The sequence below is a fragment of the Protopterus annectens genome, chromosome 8.part1, assembly GCF_019279795.1.
Source record: "Protopterus annectens isolate FY-2018-M chromosome 8.part1, PAN1.0, whole genome shotgun sequence".
Taxonomy (NCBI): domain Eukaryota; kingdom Metazoa; phylum Chordata; order Ceratodontiformes; family Protopteridae; genus Protopterus; species Protopterus annectens.
Window position 1 is genome coordinate 386355618 of NC_056742.1, and position 22373 is coordinate 386377990.

The 22373-nt window shown below is 41.4% G+C and overlaps 1 protein-coding gene across 1 annotated transcript in view; it reads right to left on the bottom strand.

The window, feature by feature from the left end:
• The window catches only part of LOC122810137 (polycystic kidney disease protein 1-like 2), a 369247-nt gene that overhangs the window by 266168 nt on the left and 80706 nt on the right, over nucleotides 1-22373 (bottom strand). The window lies entirely within an intron of this gene.

A 22373-nucleotide genomic window follows, 5' to 3' on the forward strand; every position in this document is an offset into this window, starting at 1 on the left:
ATAAAGGAGTTATAACATCCTTAGTCCTGGATGAGTGCCCTTATTTATGAGATGCACAACATAGAAGGCTTTCCTTACCACTGTGGAGAAATGGTGATCGAAGTTTAAATTGCTGTCAACCTGTGTTCCCAAGTCTCTCACCACTGTATTTGAGCTTGGGAGGGGGTCTTGTCTATAATGTAATTTGCAGGGGCCACTTCTTTGCCAAAGGGGATAATGAAGCACTTTTTTGTGTTTAGTTTTAGACCGTAACTCTGGCACCAATCATTAGTCTGTGTTATCCCCTTTTTTAATATGTTAATATCGCTGGGGGACTCAATGATTGCATCTAGTTTGCAGTCATCTGCAATCTTTGTAAACCACAGGCCATCTACTTTTGCCTGGATGTCCGAGAAGTAGATTCCAAATAGTAGAGGGCCCAGCACAGTTCCCTGTGGTACACCACTGGTAACTGGTCTACTGATGGAGGTGGAATCCCCAATTTTGACAGTATGCATTCTGTCGGTGCACCACTTTGCAACTACCATCTAGTGACATATGGGTTAATCCCCAGCTGGGAGAGTTTCTCAATGATACCTGAGTGGGGGATTGTGTCGAAGGCCTTGGCTAAGTCAAGATTGGTGGTATAAACTGCTCTGCCCTCATCCAGGGCTTTGGTGACATTCTTGTACAAGTCCACCAGATTTAATAAGCAAAACCTGCCCTTAACAAAGCCAAACTGGGTCAGGTCAAGATTGTGGTGGTCACCTATATCCTTGTTGATAAGGTCAATGATGATTCTTTCCATGGTCTTGCACATAAGGCTGGTTAGGCTTATGGGTCTATAGTTCCCAGGGTCGGATGATGGACCCCCCCCCCTTTGTGTAAGGGGATTACTGTTGCTGTTCTCCACTCTGCTGGAAGAAAGCCAGTTCTCAGGCTATGGTTAAAGAGACTGCCAAGTGGTTCCACTAGGTCTTGTTTTAAATTGTCTAGTAAGCAGCATGGGATGTTATCTAGTTTCCATGGAGGCTGTGTTTTTGGTCTTGGAGAAGGTGTATATGACCTGCTCTTTGGAGATACTAGGTAGTGGACTGGTGGCAGAGATGCTTTGGGGTGTGTCTGGTGGGGACAGGAAGGTGAAATTTGCACCAAGTCTGTCTTCTAGCAGGTTGGCAGTTTCTTCAGGTTCAGTGTGAGTAGTATTATCCATAATCGGTTCGGCACAAAGCTGGGCATTTCCTTTAAGATTTTGGACATAGCTAACAAAAGCTTTATGAGTGTCTTTAGCTAGAGATATTGATTTAGCCTCATAATTGGCTTTAGAGGACTTTACAAGAGTTCTGATTTGCTTGTTCAAGCTGTGGAGGGTATTATTCCTCTGGTGAATAAGTTCCTTCTTGTTCTTGGATAACAGTTTCTTCCTTTTGTTATATAACCTATTTAAACTTGCAGTCCGCTAGGGTGACCTGTTTCTTCGGAAGGACCTGGTTTTGATCCTGACAGGTACAGCTGATTCCACACAGTTGTTTAAATGTCTATACAGGACATTTGTGTACTCCTCTGCATATCAGTCATTGTTGGCTGTGTTAGCAGGGGATTTGAAACTTTTTATACCCTTGCTTAGTAAGCTAAAGTTTGCTTTGGAGAAATGTTTCAGTTTGTTTGCTCCTGTGGGAGTGTCCATTCTGATCTTTACTTCAAATGTGTCAGATTTTTTGTCTGATCTCACCAGGAGGGTAACACAGGGGGTAGTGCAGTGACCCCCTATGTTGGTGAGTACCAGGTCCAGGACATTTGAGCCCCTTGTAAGGGTGCCAACTAACTGTTCCAGAGTATTTGAATTAACAAAGTCCAGGAATCTCAGGGCAATTACATTTCTGCTCATGTATGTTGCCCAATCTATGGAAGGATAGTTGAAATCTCCAATGACCAAAGTGTTTGGCTGTATAGGGAGTGATTCTAGCAAGCCCAGGTAGTCGGTGTGCTTCTCTTGGTTCATGGTGGGAGATGTGTAGTTAGCAATGATGTGGTAGGGTGTTTTACCTATATTTAATTGTACCTGGAGTAGCTCTATAGAGTTGTACTGTTTAACCAATCTCGAGGTCTAGCTGGATTTAATGAAGATGGATACACCTCCACCATTGGTTCCTTCATGCCTGTTTTGGGGTCTGAACATGTGGAAGGCATTGTAGTCTTGTATGGCTGTGGTGCTGTCTGCAGCCTTGAACCAAGTCTCAGTGACTGCACAGATGTCTGCATCTTTCCAAGGTGAGGAGTGCTTCCAGGGAGTGCAGTTTTCTGTTGAGGCTCCTAGCATTAAGCAGCATAACCTTGAGTTTGTCTCGAGTGGATTTCTTTATGTCGAGAATTTTTTTGACATTGCCTACAAAGGCACTATGGGGGAGGCAAGCATCTTTACCAGTATCTGAAAGCCTAGAGGAGACAAGTAAAGACCATCTCTGGCAAAGCAGCATGGTCTGTCGACCATGTGTTCCCAGGCTGACAGATACTGGATCCCCTTGGATTGACACCAGAAGCTAAGCCAATTGTTGAAGTCAATCATTTTTGTCTATATTGTGGCATCGTCTTGGATGAAGGTAAAATGTACTAAGTGCTAGGGACCTACCTGCCTGGGACTCATAATCTGAGAGTTCAGTTGTGTCTCTCTTCATTTAGTCCAGAGAGGTACATCTCAAGTCATTTGCTCCAACATGTACTATGACAGAGTCAAAACGGTAATTGTTGTTGCTTGACATGAGTGCATGCATGATTTGATGGATCCAGGCACCGGACCAGCAGCTAACTGTGACTTTCTCCTTGTCCAGCTTGATGAGGAGACATCTGTGTGTCTCACTATGGAATCTCCTATGACCAGGACATTAAGATTTGAGGTGTGTTGCTATGTGAAGTGGGGTCTGTTCGTGTTCCAGTATGTGTGCTCTGTTTGTGCTTGGGAGGTCTCTGGTCCTTTGGTAGGCTATTAATTAGCACCTCCGCATGGATGGGTCTATGGGATTTGACCTTGTCTTGTGTGAGAAGACAGACATGTGTGCTGACAACCTGTTTGATGTCTTGTTTATTGTTACAGGAGAGGATTGATTTCAGCTACATTGTATAGTTATATCTCTCACATACTATATTTGTTTGCTTTAGGAGCAAGTGGTCGTCAGTATACATACATTGCTCTAGGATGCTCATGTCAATCAGGCTAGCTGGTGAAATGTTGAGGAACTGGCTGTCCAATGCAGCAGGTTAAACCATAAGGACTAGTTGGGGAGTGTGCATATTGGATTAGCTTTTGCTCTAGGACTAATTCGACTAACTAAACAAGGGGGTTTATTCTATTGAGGATTAGGGGTGAAGGAATGTGGTGACCCTGCTCAGTGCTCAACTGAGTTACCTGCAGTGCAGCAAGGAAGCCTGGGAGGGTTCTACTGACAAACTTCTAGGGAAAATTTGTTTCTAGAAGTTTGCTACTATACAGGGCACCTCTAACCCCCGTTGTGTGGTGCACAACTACACGCAAACACAAGGCTTATATACAGGCAAAATTAAACAGTCTTAAACTAGTCTGCCAATAGGAAATCACACAGTGATCGTTTCTCCAGCAACCCCCAGCTCAGACAAGGCTATATTCACACTCTTCTGCCACAAGGGTGCAGGGAGCCCTTCTTAATGTAAGATGGCTAGATTTGAATTTCAGGTGTATTATAAGCAGGCTAGATTCAGCAAGTCTGGATGTAGTATATGCTATCTAAACACTATTACAGTGCAAAATAAGTGCAGATAATGAAGCAGGCACAGACAAGAAAAACAGTCAAAAAGGCACCAATTAATGAAGTAAAACAGTTAAATGCAGCAGATCAACATACGTCTACCACAAGGCTGCAGAAAAGCACCTTCTTAATGTAGAGTAGCTGGTTTAGAGCCCAAGCGTAATAAGACCACACAAACTAGCTGCAACAGTGCTACAGCTGATAGATACAATGTAATACAGTGCAGTTAACTACCTAAAGCAGCAGCAGACTGTACATATGTGTGTGTGTGTGTGTGTGTGTGTGTGTGTGTGTGTGTGTGTGTGTGTGTGTGTGTGTGTGTGTGTGTGTGTGTGTGTGTGTGTGTGTGTGTGTGTGTGTGTGTGTGTGTGTGTGTGTGTGTGTGTGTGTGTGTGTGTGTGTGTGTGTGTGTGTGTGTGTGTGTGTGTGTGTGTGTGTGTGTGTGCTAGGGTGTGTGTGTGTTTTAGGGTTATGGTGTGTGTGTGTGTGTGTGTGTGTGTGTGTGTGTGTGTGTGTGTGTGTGTGTGTGTGTGTGTGTGTGTGCACAATGTGTCTGTGTGTATGTGGGTTTGACTGTGATTGTGTGATTGTTAAGGGTTAGATGTAGTGTTTCTCCCTGCCCCATCTTAGTAATCCATGCTAACCCTAACCCTAAGACTGCTCCTGACTGTAATTAAGTGACTTGTTCAAAGTCACACAGTGGGCAAAGAAAGGTGGACAAAATCTAACCTTGTACCCATAGGTACACCATGCAGCTCTTTACCTGTACTGAGCCTTATCTGTTTTAACTGCCAGAGCCATTAGTGCAAAGCTCATAACAGAAAAGTGTTATTCATTTTATTTGTTTCTGTGCTTATAGTGATAGCAGATTCCTTTTTATTTTTACATGTAATTGATTTTGTATTTAAATGTTTACAGGCGGTGGTTTAAATACTTAAATTTCCATCTCATGAAGGGCTGATTTACACACTGGTGTACTGAAATACCTTTTTTTCTGTTGACAGACCTTTAGTAATTTTGGTGACAATATGAAATTTCTTACCAATAAATGAAACCATTTTAATGTGATGAAACATCAGATGCAACCATCCTGACATCTCATTTGCTTTCTTTAATTACTTTTTCTCTAAACTCATCCTGTAGAAGTGTTGAGAGGCTTTCTATGATACATGATAATGTTTCTTTAGTTCCAGATCCAACTGATTTATAATATGTTTTGAGACTGAATTGTGTGCTATCTGCCTCCATTTTGTTTAATGGGTTATTTTTTCCGTTCTGTATATCACAACATTCAATTTTATTTTAACTATTTTACAATGTCTGGACAATGTTCAATTTCTGGACATGTTTCTCAGTTTTATTTTTATTTATTTATTTGACATTTGTTAACCAGGTTGGACTAACTGAGCTAAAGCCTATTTTCAGAGGAGAAAAGCTCTGGCTACTTATATAATTTTATGAAAATAAGGAAAGTAAAAATATTTTAACAAAGATACAAAAATCAAACTATGGCAATATATAACAGTTTACAAATGTGAGAAATCTAAAACAAATTATAAATGTAACATAGATATAATAGACCAACACATGGGAAATAATTTTGGACATGTTCTAGAAGTAATAGAGGAGATAAGTAATAGAGAGGAAGAGGTCAGGGTTTATGTGGGGTCATGACAAGGGCACATCTATAATTTAGCTAGACAATTTCTAAGTTCTTTTTTGAAACTATTGAAGTGTGTAATGCTTCTTATACTGAGTGGGAGTTTGTTCCAGTTATGAACTACTGAATATTTATATAATACTTTGCCAATAGTTTTATTGGGTTTGTATATTTGTAAAGTATGTATGTTAATTGGTACATGTATTTTTTACTACAGGATTTATAACAACTAATTTGTGTGACCATTTTAACCTCTAGTTTGGATACTAGTGGAATATTTTGCTGGCACCTTCATCTTTATGGGCATCAGCTGGGTTTAAAGACCCTGTGTATCTGAAGTATAGCTGAACTTTCCACTTATGTTGTGCTGATGAGACATTCAGAAGCCATGTAGCTGAAACACTTGATATCCTTAAAGGGTCATTTGCATATATCCCATGGGCTTCCATTACAGGAGGCTTAAAGTACCACACAGTGAAAACTGTAGCTTGACTGGAGTTTTCTTGCAGTTTTTACTGAATGGTTTGTCTGTGTGACCTATTTACAATTTGGTATATGTGTATGTGTGTATATATATATATATATATATATATATATATATATATATATATATATACACACACACACACACACACACACACACACACACACACACACACACACACACACACACACACACACACACACACAAACACGGGTCTACCTGAAAATATCGAAACACCACATCTTATTTTGTCTTTCGGCTTTTCCCGGTTAGAAGTCGCCACAGCAGAACTCCTGTCTGCTAAAGATTGGCAGTGGATGTTTACGATGCCGAGTTGCCAGCCCGACGCCCAACCTTCAAAGAAGGCACACCCATTCATGCACGCACCTACCTGCATATCTTTAACATCACTCGACCACAGGGAGGACATGCAGACTCCACACAGAAGGTGCTCCAGTCGAGAATCGAATGGGAGAACCTCTTGCTGTGAGGTGACAACACTAACCGCTGCACCACTGCGGCTCTATCGAAACACCACATTATTGAAGATGAATTCATCGAGATGACATCTTTGAAACTTTAAAATATTGCACACCTAGATCATTGAAAACAAATCCCGGGAAAAAAACACAAGGCCACCAGTATGAACATTGCCCTTTTCCCAAGGTAGAGCGATCTCAGAGGTGATATATTTAGTTAGGGTTTGTGTGGGGGCCGAAGCCCCCAACTTTGGAGGGTTTTACTTGCTTTGTTGTTTGTTTTTTGTCCTGGTAGCCAAGTGGTTCTTTTCCCAAGGATGGCTTTTGGAGTTCCGGGTGTTTGATGTTTTAAAGTTTCAAGGATGTCATCTCATTGAATTCATTCTCAATGATGTGGTGTTTTGATATTGTGAAGTAGACTCATATCTATCTATATATATATATATATATATATATATATATATATATATATATATATATATATATATATATATATATATATATATATATATATATATATATATATATATATATATATATATATACACAGACACACACACGCACACACACACACACACACACACACAGAAAAAACAAAAGAAAGTCAAGACTGTAATGACTGAAATGGGAAACAAAATTTTCTGTTTCCGATCGCTAACCCAAAAAGTTACTACACCATGAATTTGTCTGAAAAGTAATACTCTTAGAGAAAGTGGTTTTAGTAAATGAATATGTGTAAGGTTAGAGTTAGGGGCAGGGGCAGAAATGGGAGCTCACATGAATAAGGTGTATGGGGGGGGTCAAAACACAATGCATACAAACTGATCACCACATTGCTGTCCACACACAAATCCAAGAATCTGTCTTATACAGATACAAAAAGTTGCTGTATAAGACAAATCCTGCAACCTTCCTCTCAGGCATACTTTTAGTATGTATATTTGAGTAGAATATGTATTTTTTTTTTCAATTTGTTATGCACTGAAGCTGTCTGAGAACTGACCTTTGTTTATAGTACTTAAAGTGCAATATAATGTTATCCAAAAGAGTTCTGATCACTAATATTGGCTTTGAGATGGATTACTAAACTTTTCCCTTTACTTCTAAAAATGACTAATGGCAGATCCTTCTGGGAAAGTAACATGGCAGACATGTGACAATGCTTGGCACTACAACCCCACCCCACTCTGTGTCTCATCATTGTGTGTTCTAAACAGATGTTGTATATGCCATCAAGTCCTGTTTCATTCACTGGATATTTCCATCAATATCACAGATCACAAATACTGCCCTGGCTGCAGTGGGATATAATCCCATCATACTTCTCATGGGGGGGGGCTTTGCCCCTGTGCCCTTTGCTTCTGAGGTCATACCACCTCAGGAGATAGGACTAAATGCATAAAAATGCCAGTCAATGAAATGGACTTCACCATATAAATATAGTTCAAATCCCAAAACATGCCAAATTCTCAATGTCATGTCCACCACCCCAATGTTATGCCACAGAGCCAATGTCTTGTTTTCTACATTATTGTTCACCAAAACCATGAAAACACGCTCCCCTTCTTCATACTATGTTGCATGTCTTGCATCATTGACATGAAAAATATTTCATATCTTGTTTATGTGTTCCTGCACCTTATCTCACATTGTTGGCATCACACTGCCACAGTTCACAGCCATCCCAGGTTGCGTTCTACATGAACTACAGAACGAACTGGCACCCCACCTAAGTACCATGTTCAATCATAGCCTCACCTCAGGCTTTGTGCCTGCTGAATGGCGCACAGCGACGGTTATCCCACTCCACAAGGGGGGAGCCACCATGGACCCCGGGAACTACCGCCCCATTAGCCTGATGAGCCTGGTCTGCAAGGCCATAGAACATATCATCATGGAACTTATAAACAAAGACATTGGTAATCTCCAAACTCTGAACCCCACACAGTTCGGGTTTGTAAAAGGCTGATCATGTCTCCTAAACCTGATAGACTTCTTTGAAGCAGTCACCAAAGCCGTAGACAAGGGTAAGGTGGTTCACACAGCCTATCTAGATCTTGCCAAGGCTTTCAACACCATCCCCAACTCTGGAATTATAGATAAACTCACTAAACTAGGTATAAATCCCTATGTCACAAGATGGGTTGCCAACTGGCTCACTGACAGAACCCACACTGTGAAATTAACAGACTCCAAATTCGACTTCAGACCAGTGACAAGTGAAGTACCACAGGGTTCAGTCCTGGGTCCTCTCCTGTTTGGTATCTACTTCTCTGAAGTACAGGCTAACACAGAAGGTCTTTGGCTAATGAAGTTCACAGATGACTGCAAACTAGGAGCCATAATAGAAACTTCTAACGATGTGGACATCCTACAAAAGGGCCTCACTAAGACAGATGCCTGGTGTCAAGGCCATGGCCTCAAGCTCAATGCCAAAAAGTGCATTGTCATCCCCTTTGGTAATAAGAGACCTTGGGACACAGGTGGACAGTAGTCTCTCCTTTGATAATCACATCGCCACAGTAGTCAGGAAATCCTTCTATGTGGCACACCTCATCACAAAAGGTTTCTCATCCAGAAAAAAAGAGGTCATTGTTCCCCTCTACTCATCTCTCACTAGACCCATTATAGAGTATAATGCCCCTTTTGGTATGTACCTCACAAGACATCTACAACAACTGGAAAGGCCGCAGAAATACCTCACAAAGAGGATTACCAGACTCACAGATGCCCTACGCAGACCGTCTCAAAAAACTCCAGCTTTACTCTGTCACATATCGCCTACTCAGAGGTGATCTTTTCCTAACATACAAAACTATGTCAAACCCAGAGCTGTTGGACATGCTCCACTTAAAGAAATCCCAATCCCTCCGAGCTACATACTCTAGGGACCTAAACCTTGTCTCCACAATAAACAGAACATGCCGGAGGGATAGATTCCTGCCCCAGAGACTTCCCATACTCTGGAATAAACTACCTATCTATATCAAACAAAGCTCCTCATTAGCACTCTTCAAGAAAAATCTTGATGCTTGGATGGGAAATAGGAAATTCACCCTGGGGATCACCTCTGTGGCACTGCTCGACAGTGGCACTGGAAAATAATTTTCTTGGCTGGCAAAAGCCATGGTACCTTTTTGGTTGGGCTTGTATAGGCCCCAGGGCCAATAGCCTAGTACCTACCTATGAACCTATGAACAATATACCTCAAACATGGCACCATGTCCCCAGCTAAGTAGTATATCTGTATATGACATCCATACCACCACATTACAAATGTCCACAGTATTCAACAAAACTGGCACTTTGTTTTAATGCACAGTAAACCACACCTTGCTAGACTGTCCCCCATACATACTATCACACATTCTTAATGTCCACAATGAGCCAAAGCCTTGCCACTGTTGCTTCTTAGTGACCCACATCTTTGGCATTACGCTTTCCAGCTTATGGTACAGTGGTACATCACAGACATATCTGTATGTATGTCTGTGCTGTTGCTTACCACAATGACTCAGTGTTGGTTTCAGTCTATGTTTTCACCCTATCTACATGAGATGTCTTTCAGTACTCTGATTTCCTTCCAGCTCATCAAACATGTTGACCTATTAATTACTCTAAACGGTCCATATATATTGTATTTACACTTGCTCGTTTGGTCTTAAGGCTTAGAAGGGTAAAATGTGGACCAGTTTACTTAACTGACTAATAAATAAAATACATTAAAAAAATAGTTACATTTTGTCATACTGTTCCCCAATTAACATCTTGTTGTATCTGTGTGCATCTTACCCCTATATACAGTATAGGAGCATGGGGATAACACTACATAAGTAATAACACTAGGTAAGCAATCACAGGAACCATAAGATGCTAAGCCATACATACATTTAAGCAGACAAACAGAAAAGTTGTTGCCACCCTTATCAAGTATTTAATCCTGCGTACCTCTCAAATTGAGCAGGGCCTTACATGATGGCACTCATGTAAATAAGCGTCTACCCATCCAGTCATCAAGATTAGGCTTAAAGGTAGCCAAAGCTGCACTTTGTTTGACATGTAGTGGTACTCTGCCACAGTTTGCCATGTCTGTGGTGCTATTTCCTCCAAATGTACAATATCCCAAATCCCTGATATCATAGTTATCCCATCATTACAATGCATTCCTTTAGTATTTATTCCTCTGCTATTACACAATGCTGCATCCTTAGCAGAATGATCACACACCACAGTATGCCACATTTGTGCTTGATCTCACACACACACACACACACACACACACACACACGCACACACACACACACACGCACACACACACACGCACACACACACACACACACACACACACACACACACACACACACACACACACACACACAAACACACACACACACACACACACACACAAAGCCCATCCTTGATACGTTGACCTCAAATTAAGTGCACTATGTTCATAGAACCATATCTCCTATCCAACAGTGTGCCAGTAGTCAATCAACCCAGAGTATGTCACACCTTTTTCAGAACTTCCAAATACCCACAAAATGCCACACTTTTTCAGGAACTCCCAATACCCACAGTATGTCTCACCTTTGTCAGGAATTCCCAATACAACAGTATGTCTCACCTTTGTCAGGAATTCCCAATACCCACAGTATGTCTCATCTTTGCCAAGAATTCTCAATACCCACAGTATGTCACACCTTTGTCAAGAACTCCCAATACTCACAGTATGTCACACATTTGTCAGGAACTCCCAATACCCACAGTATGTCACACCTTTGCCAGGAATTCACAATACCCACGGTATGTCTCACCTTTGTCAGGAACTCCCAGTACCCACAGTATGTCTCACCTGTGTCAGGAATTCCCAATACCCACAGTATGTCTCACTTTTGCCAGAAATTCCCAATACCCACAGTATGTCACACCTTTGTCAGGAATTCCCAACACCCACAGTATGTCACACATTTGTCAGGAACTCCCAATACCCACAGTATGTCTCACCTTTGTCAGGAAGTCCCAATACCCACAGTATGTCACACCTTTGTCAGGAAGTCACAATACCCACAGCATGTCACACTTTTGCCAGGAGTTCCCAATACCCACAGTATGTCTCACCTTTGTCAGGAAGTCCCAGTGCTCACAGTATGTCACACCTTTGCAAGAAATTCCCAATACCCACAGTATGTCACACCTTTGCCAGGAACTCCCAATACCCACAGTATGTCACATTTTTGCCAGGAATTCCCAATACCCGCAGTATGTCACACCTTTGCCAGGAATTCCCAATACCCACAGTATGTCTTACCTTTGTCAGGAATTCCCCAATACCCACAGTATGTCTCACCTTTGTCAGAAACTCTCAATACCCACAGTATGCCACACCTTTGTCAGGAATTCCCAATACCCACAGTATGTCACACGTTTGTCAGGAACTCCCAATACCCACAGTATGTCACACCTTTGCCAGGAACTCCCAATACCCACAGTATGTCTCACCTTTCTCAGGAATTCCCAATACCCACAGTATGTCTCATCTTTGTCAGGAATTCCCAATACCCACTGTATGTCACACCTTTGCCAGGAACTCCCAATACCCACAGTATGTCTCACCTTTGTCAGGAACTCCCAATACCCACAGTATGTCACACCTTTGCCAGGAACTCCCAATACCCACAGTATGTCTCACCTTTGTCAGGAACTCCCAATACCCACAGTATGTCACACCTTTGCCAGGAATTCCCAATACCCACAGTATGTCTCACCTTTGTCAGGAATTCCCAATACCCACAGTATCTAACACCTTTGCCAGGAATTCCCAATACCCACAGTATGTCACACCTTTGCCAGGAATTCCCAATACCCACAGTATTTCACACGTTTGTCAGGAACTCCCAATACCCACAGTATGTCACACCTTTGCAAGGAATTCCCAATACCCACAGTATGTCACACCTTTGTCAGGAATTCCCAATACCCACAGTATGTCACACCTTTGTCAGGAATTCCCAATACCCACAGTATGTCTCACTTTTGCCAGAAATTCCCAATACCCACAGTATGTCACACCTTTGTCAGGAATTCCCAACACCCACAGTATGTCACAATTTGTCAGGAACTCCCAATACCCACAGTATGTCTCACCTTTGTCAGGAAGTCCCAATAGCCACAGTATGTCACACCTTTGTCAGGAAGTCACAATACCCACAGTATGTCACACTTTTGCCAGGAATTCCCAATACCCACAGTATGTCTCACCTTTGTCAGGAAGTCCCAGTGCCCACAGTATGTCACACCTTTGCAAGAAATTCCCAATACCCACAGTATGTCACACCTTTGCCAGGAATTCCCAATACCCACAGTATGTCTCACCTTTGCCAGGAATTCCAAATGCCCACAGTATGTCTCACCTTTGTCAGGAACTCCCAATACCCACAGTATGTCACATCTTTGCCAGGAATTCCCAATACCCACAGTATGTCACACCTTTGCCAGGAATTCCCAATACCCACAGTATGTCTTACCTTTGTCAGGAATTCCCAATACCCACAGTATGTCTCACCTTTGTCAGAAACTCTCAATACCCACAGTATGCCACACCTTTGTCAGGAATTCCCAATACCCACAGTATGTCACACATTTGTCAGGAACTCCCAATACCCACAGTATGTCACACCTTTGCCAGGAACTCCCAATACCCACAGTATGTCTCACCTTTCTCAGGAATTCCCAATACCCACAGTATGTCTCATCTTTGTCAGGATTTCCCAATACCCACTGTATGTCACACCTTTGCCAGGAACTCCCAATACCCACAGTATGTCTCACCTTTGTCAGGAACTCCCAATACCCACAGTATGTCACACCTTTGCCAGGAATTCCCAATACCCACAGTATGTCTCACCTTTGTCAGGAATTCACAATACCCACAGTATCTAACACCTTTGCCAGGAATTCCCAATACCCACAGTATGTCACACATTTGTCAGGAACTCCTAATACCCACAGTATGTCTCAACTTTGTCTGGAAGTCCCAATACCCACAGTATGTCACACCTTTGCCAGGAATTCCCAATACCCACAGTATTTCACACGTTTGTCAGGAACTCCCAATACCCACAGTATGTCACACCTTTGCAAGGAATTCCCAATACCCACAGTATGTCACACCTTTGTCAGGAATTCCCAATACCCACAGTATGTCACACCTTTGCCAGGAATTCCCAATACCCACAGTATGTCACACATTTGTCAGGAACTCCCAATACCCACAGTATGTCTCACCTTTGTCAGGAGCTCCCAATACCCATAGTATGTCTCACCTTTGTCAGGAACTCCCAATACCCACAGTATGTCTCACCTTTGTTAGGAACTCCCAATACCCACAGTATGTCTTACCTTTGCTAAGAACTCTCAATACCCACAGTATGTCACACCTTTGTCAGGAACTCCCAATACCCAAGGTATGTCACATGTTTGTCAGGAACTCCCAATACCCACAGTATGTCTCACCTTTGTCAGGATGTCCCAATATCCACAGTATGTCACACCTTTGTCAGGAAGTCCCAATACCCACAGTATGTCACAACTTTACCAGGAATTCCCAATACCCACAGTATGTCTCACCTTTGTCAAGAAGTCCCAGTGCCCACAGTATGTCTCACCTTTGCCAGGAATTCCCAATACCCACAGTATGTCACACCTTTGCCAGGAATTCCCAATAACCACAGTATGTCTCACCTTTGCCAGGAATTCCCAATACCCACAGTATGTCTCATCTTTGTCAGCAACTCCCAATACCCACAGTAGGTCTCACCTTTGTCTGAAACTCCCAATACCCACAGTATGCCACACATTTGTCAGGAACTCCCAATACCCACAATATGTCACACCATTGCCAGGAACTCCCAAAACCCACATATGTCTCACCTTTGTCAGGAATTCCCAATGCCCACAGTATGTCTCACCTTTGTCTGGAATTCCCAATATCCACAGTATGTCACACCTTTGCCAGGAACTCCCAATACCCACAGTATGTCACACTGTTGTCAGGAATTCACAATACCCACAGTATGTCACACATTTGTCAGGAACTCCCAATACCGACAGCATGTCTCACCTTTGTCAGGAACTTCCAATACCCACAGTATGTCTCACCTTTTCCAGGAACTCCTAATACCCACAGTATGTCTCACCTTTGTCAGGAATTCCCAATACCCACAGTATGTCTCATCTTTGTCAGGAACTCCCAATACCCACAGTATGTCTCACCATTGTCAGGAACTCCCAATATGCACAGTATGTCTCAACTTTTCCAGGAATTCCCAATACACACAGTATGTCACACCTTTGCCAGGAATTCCCAATACTCACAGTATGACTCACCTTTGTCAGGGACTCCCAATACCCACAGTATGTCTCACCTTTGCCAGGAATTCCCAATACCCACAGTATGTCTCACCTTTGTCAGGAATTCCCAATACCCCCAGTATGTCTCACCTTTGCCAGGAATTTCCAATACTCACAGTATGTCTCACCTTTGTCAGGAACTCCCAATACCCACAGTATACCAGAAATATGACTATGTGTCCTACAAAAGACTAAATGCTGTATGATCACTGCCAGATCTGCCACTGTCACAAAAGTGTTACATCCTTGATGCCATATCTGTAGTATTTTACATGCATTATGTTTGCCAATCTGTCTAGCCTTATTTGTATGAAGTAGGAATTAATAAGGGCCCTTGCAGTCCAGACAATTTGTATGTAAAGTAAAAAAAATATCTTCCAATCAGTTCAATAGCACATATCTTATCTGATGTGTTTTCAGCCAATGCCACATGATTAGTAGCCCTGACTTACACACTATGCCTGTTCCAAACTAGCCTTCATTACATAGGTTCATAGGTTCATAGGTAGATACTAGGCTATCTGCCCTAGGGCATTTATAAGCCTAGCCAGAGTGTATTTGGCTTCCGCCTCCCTATTAGATTAGCCTCCTGTGCCTCTGTAAAGTAGGTCACAGAAGGTACCGTTTTAAGATTAGTTTACTGTGCCTCTGTCTAGCAGGGACACTGGGGAGATCCCAGGGGTGAATTTGCTTGTTACTAAACTCTGTTAATGATATATTACGCCATAGCCTAGCCTTGGTGCCATATTCACCTTCACATAGTGCCATGCTGCTCTGACAGCTGTATAACTATTGCCTCCTTTTTATTTTATGTGGTCTAGTCATACATCTGAGATACTACAATTCACAGGTTGCAATGTTATCCGTACACCGTCAAATATTTTTATGAAGTACTTCAGCGTCAGGTAGACTGCACCCATCCCCCCACTCATATCCCATGTCCATTTCTGAGCCTGAACTAAACGGCTTTTTCCTCGACTAGATGTGCTGCATGAGGAGTAGTTCAGGAAGCTAGAAAGTGAATTAGGACCTTGAGCAGTAGAAAAAGCATGGCCTAGAATGTGCCTGCTGAGAAAATATATAAGAAAAATGTGTACTCGGTGCAATTTAATGCATGGGAATGACTATAAGCTAAGACATAACACACCAATGAACATCACAAAAGAAAATGTGCAAAGAAAGTTGCATATAATACAAGCTATTATAAAATGTGGGAAATGTGAGCATCACAATTTATGCATAAAATATGTTAACTGGGATCCTATGAGAAGTCGAGATGTAACCCTTTCAGGGCATACTGGATGAGTGATAGTAATTGAACAACACACCTGATGAAACCATGATTGACACCATCGAAACAATGTTTTTTTTTTTTTGCAAAGGGCAAGCCTAAAAGTCATGTGGGGGCTTCACTCTGTACTTCCCTCACTTATACATACCATCTACGTAATCATGTAACCATGGAGAAATGGATTTATGTCAGATTATTAAGTGTTCGGAAAGCTGAAAGTCATATAGTCAAGATGATATCGACTTCCTGAAAACTGAAATGGTGCAAAACAACAAAATCTGTGGTTTTGCAGGGAGGCAAGCCCCCATTCAACACACACTCCATGGAGATTATACACACCAACACAGTGGGGAAAAGAGGAAAAATTCCCTGATCCCCAGTTTACTGTGAACTCAATACAACCACTTTGTGTTTTCAGAAAGCCAATGATATGGTCTCAACCATATGATGTTCAACTTTCCGAACACTTGATAATCTAACATAAGCCTGGAGAAATACAGGGGTGAAAAACATACTCACACGTCTGTGATCTCACAGTACAATGTACAATTACAGAAACATTTGGGGACTGCAGAATTCCAGAAGAAACCATTCTGCCAATGGTAGATCTCCCACATTCAGCAAATGTTAGGTGTTTAGCTGTCATATACCTGTTGTAAAGACCAAGACAGTGTGGATGGCATCCGTTTAAATGAACCTTTATCCAAACAGCACACACAAGCCCTCCTGTATTTAACTTGGTCTCCATTCTCAGTTTTACACTTTGGAAGCTTGCTATAGCAGCAAATTAAACAATGGTGAAACTGTTTGCTTTTATAGTACAGGAACACTAGGACTATCAACTATTCACTTCTGAGGTATCTACATAATTACAACACAAAATCACAGTACTTTTTTCAGTTATGTAGAGGTTGGACTGTCTACAAAATTCTTAATCACAACAAAGTTTTCGCCTTAGGCTTAATGTAAAGCTACTACCAGCAAGCAAAACAGGCTGCATGCTATAAACAGAAGCTGCGTGTCCTGTGGTGTAATGTACTGGAAAAGTTCACACAGCATTTTCTTACATTTGCATTCAACAGCCTGAGAGTAATCCTACCGAGACACAAGGGATGGACACACAAAAGCTGTTTACTTGTTCAGAAGGCAAAATAACTCAGTTTAACCCCTTGTGCAATGCTATGCAACTGAAGCTTTTTTTTAATTTTGCCTCCCATATAATAATCCAAGTTTACTTTAACATGTTTTAAATGTTTTTGCTTTCAGCTTTGAAGTCATTTCTTGTTTTCTGTCTGAAAGTAAGATTGCCAATCCCACACACTGTCTTAACCACTGGTCCTTAATGTTTTTGTACACCAAACATACCTCTCAGCTGTATAGATTTCCATAGAATGTCCAGATTTTTGGCTCATATTTTTGGCCTATCCCTCTTTTTTCCTGGCGAATCACTGGGATGATCTCAGGATTGTAGTCACTAAGTAATGACATATAACTGAGTTTCAGACTTCAAATCCTTCGGAAAACGTATATTAAAGCAAATCCTGTTACTCTAGCAACTTTCTGAGTTTATAAGAGCAATATTTAAAATATGTCTATATATGTATATTAAAGCAAATCCTGTTACTCTAGCAACTTTCTGAGTTTATAAGAGCAATATTTAAAATATGTCCCTATTTGTACCCCATTTTGTCAAGCTTTGTACAGATTTATTGCATTAAGAGGTTGAGAGGATTACCAAAACCATATTTTGAATGTACTTTTTGTATGGCTGTGAGCATAATCTTACTTGTTTTAATTTCAATCATCACATTTCTGAGTCCATCCTTAGACCTGAATTTCAATTCATTCTCTTTGAAATATAGATTTTCTTACATATGGTGTTCATAAATGGGCAAAGAACAAGTGTTAAAGCTTAGAAAGTAAAATAAATTCTTTGTAGCTTGCCTGTGGTTGTGGGAGCTGGTGTCCACCAGTGTTACAGAGGATGTAGGTTCAAAGAGCAGCCTGGATGTCCAATATCCAAATGACTGGAGGACAGAAGCATCAACAAAATTGTTTCATCAGTCTCATGAGACAGAAGAGGAAATCCCCAGACACCACTGACCCTGCACCCCTACAGCTGGAGACTGGAGTAATTGCAGTGAGGCTGTACTTGTTAAAAGAGAAGCTCTTCATAATTCAAGCAGGACTATGTACTAAGTGCACAGGGTGATCTACAAGCACTCAAGTCCCAAGCACTCAAAACCCACTGCCATGAAGCCATGGCCTCGAGCATCTTGTAGCTCCCACAGAAAGGTGCTCACACACCATATATGAGTTCAGGCAAGCAGCAAGTTTGCGCGAGGTAACTGCAGCAACCGTGCTAAAGGAGTGGGAGTGTGGCTTAGGGCACCAGTGGAGAAGGGTGCTTTAGGTTTAGAGTAGGGGGATTTTAGGTTTAGGGTGTGGGAAGGGAGTATTAGGGGTAGGAATCTTCTTGAAGAGGGTGGTAGGGTTATGGACTGGATGGGGTTTTAGCTTTAGGAAGCAGAAAGGAAATTTCAGGTTGTTTAGGGAGCAGGAAGAGAGTTTTAGGGTTAGATTTGGGGGGAGGGTTATAGAGGTTCATAGGTTCATAGGAGGTTGCTAAGCTAATAGCCCTAGAGCCTTTACAAGCCTAGCGATATTATACCCATGTTCCCCAACTGACCTTGCTTACATGGTCATTATATACAGAAACATTGTCAAAAAAACTTACTATGTACCTCTGTCATAGCAGACCAGAGAGCTGAAATGTCAGCATTCAGAAAGCCTTGATATCAATGAAACTGATTGGGCTGGAAGGAGCAGCTGGATTGCATGGCCTTAATTGTGCACCTACAAGGCACAGGATGCTGAGGAAAGATCATGGCCCAGTGAAACACGTACCAGTCCTGTTATTTTGAACACACTGCCAAAGGGGCACTGTACAGCATCATAGTGCCAACATGCCATCTCCAAATAACAGGCCTAGAAATCACAGAAAAGCCTAGCCCACAAGCAAGTCAGAGTATACAAATGAAACACACAGTGTAGTAACACAGAAAGAACCAAACGGGAAGATACCTGGCACTGTGCAGGCTGAGGCAGTAGGGAAACTGAGCGTGACTGGTAGACTGAAGATATACAGCAAACAGACAGCACAGATGAGTAAATTCACTGCAGCAGCAATGGACACCCTGTTATGGCCCACATGGCTTATGGCACTTACAGAAGGAACAGGCCAGGACTAGGCAGTCACAGAAGGAACAGGCTAGGACTAGGCAGTGTGACAGGCTGCAATTGGGAAGTGTCCTAGCCACATGGATACAGAGATGGAGAGTAATTTAAGAAATACTCATATATAAGAGGAATGCGTATGTGGGTAAAGTATGTATCTATTTGTATTTATTTATTTATATAATTATTAGCATTATTTATATATTTACTTATATTTGTTTACCAGGGTAGTACACTGATCTCAATGGACCATATGTAGGGACAGCTCAGATGAATACGATCACATAAGAAATTAACAAAAAAATATACATATAATCTAGAACAAAACAACATCAAGACATCAAAAAGGAGTGCATGACAAGCAAACACAAGTGCCATGCTGCCCCTGGGCAGGATGCGTTACAAACATATAAAGGTAATAAAAACTGATACTGGTGCAGCTTGAAAACCTCTGTTTTGAAACCAGTGAGTCGAGTGCACTGTAGCTTGTATATACTGCTGCTTATGTCCAACTTCAAATATGAATTCAGGGAAGCATCTATGGGGTGGAGCAGAAGGAGGACTTTAGGATTAGAGAGCTGTAGGGGGTTAGACTTAAGAATTGGGAAGGGAGTTTTAGCTTTAGGGAATGAGAAGGGAGTTTTAGGGTTAGGGATTGAAAAGGGAATTTAGGTTGAGGGAAGTGAGTTAGAGTTCTAGGTTTAGTGAACAATTAGAGGCTTTAGGGTTAGGGAAAGGAAGTGGAGTTCTAGGGTAAAGGAGCGAGGAATTGGGGTGGGAAATAGAAGGGAGTTTTAAGGTTAGAGTTAAATCTCAGGTAAAGCTATACAATGAACAGGGTCGGGTGTTAGGTAGGATATGTAGAAATGGGAGTTTAGACTAGTGGGAATTTGAGCATTTGCTTTTATAAGCAAGTGGCAGCAAGCAAGTGTATCACGAGCTACTAATACATGAGCACCTGTAGTACTCGGGTAGTGTGTGTGTGTGCATGTGTGTGCGTGTGTGTGCATTGTTGCACGTGTGTGTGTGTGTGTGTGTGTGTGTGTGTGTGTGTGTGTGTGTGTGTGTGTGTGTGTGTGTGTGTGTGTGTGTGTGTGTGTGTGTGTGTGTGTGTGTGGACAAAAACGTATGTCTAAGTGACAATCCAGCAATATGAAACATACTGTAATAACATTTTTGATGATAACCACAAGCACAACACTTTAATGCAAATAAAATACCTTTTCATAACTCTAAAAACATTTTACAACCTCACAACACCCAATGAGCAAGCAAATGAAATAAAAAAAATGTTAAGGCCAATACAAATCAAAGAGAAGCTCAGAGCAGCCGACCACATCAAATGCTAAGAAAGTTTCCAGTATTGCCTGATGAGTTTAGTGTTGGAATGCATACAGTAACCAATTTTGTTAAAAGACAGAAACACTTTAGGACAACAAAAGAGATTATGAATATGTATGATAGAAAAATAATTAGAATGGCTGATTGTGAGGATAAGGTGAAAGCAATGACAGCTTAGTTTGTTAGCTATCGTAACCTGCCAGAGGAAAGGCCAAATGTAACAGAAAAGGTGTGACAAGTGTAGCTTCAGTTTCATCCCAGCATATCAAAAGACACTTTTTACTGACAATCCTGGATGGATCCAAAAATTTAAAAGCAGATGTGGTCTCTACACATTCACAGTGATGAAGGGTCTGCTAATCAGAACACACAGAACCATTCAAAGAGCACTTTCAACAGGTGCATGCAAGTTTTATTGAATGGCTATAGATTACTAATGCACTGCAGACTAGCTTATTTTGGAGGTCTATGCTTAAATCTACCTTACATTGTAAAGAAGAAATGCATTGTGATTTTAAAGTGTAGAAAAAAAACTGAACTGCTTTGATTTGCTGCAGTGGCTTAGGAAAGTGCAACTTTCTAACTTCCTGCCATCAGCAAAGCAACTACACTGCCGTGTGCCAAACCGATTAACATAACTGTTTTACCTGTACTGCACTGACACTGTGCCACTGTCTAGGTGATGGATGAAGTGCTGGGGGACTGGTTAACAAATGCATACGACAAGTAAAAAGACACCAAAACAAAAGAACAATCCACAAAGTATTCTGTGTGTTCTTCACCATATGTGGCTTCACTTAACACTGACAAGAACTAAGAATGACTGGCCAAAAATAGTATGCCTTCTTCCAGACAACAAAGCCTTTGGATCAGGGTTTCATCATGAAAATAAAATATTTGTATATTCAGAAGTTACTTCAACTTACAAATAAAAATGACATTGTATGTGTGTGTGTGTGTGTGTGTGTGTGTGTGTGTGTGTGTGTGCATGCACATGCGCACATATTCACGTGTGCACGCACGTGTCTGTGTGTGGGTGTGTGTGTGCGTGCACATGCACACATATTCACATGTGCATGTATGTGTGTGTGTGTGTGTGTGTGTGTGTGTGTGTGTGTGTGTGTGTGAACAAGTGTATCTGTATGTGTGTGTCTGTATGTGTGTTTGAGTATCTGCATGTGAGTGCTTGTGTATGTGCATATTTTTACAAATGTAGAGCATGAGGGATGTTATTTATAATACGATACGTTTGTAGCTGCTGTGCAAGATGACCTCATAGTTATGCCTTAAGGACTAAAAAAAATTAGTCTTTCAAACACAAAATGAAAATGGAGTTGAAATATTGGCCAATTATCAGCTGTTTCCCAGCATCAATACCTCTGCCTAGATCTAAGGCACAAAACAAGGAAACTGGCTTTGTCACAGCAATAACCTGGTACAGCAAGCTAATAGCATCATGCATTCCCAGCTGGTGAAGTACCGAAGCCTAGAGCTCAGGGTGGAGCTTGATAATGATGGCACAAAAAAGGGGTTGATAACATTTCTGCAAAAAAGACATAGTTTGCAATGCAAGTTAAAAAAAAAAAATATATATATATATATATATATATATATATATATATATATATACATACACACACACACACACACATATATATATATATATATATATGTATATATATATATATATATATATATATATATGGATCTA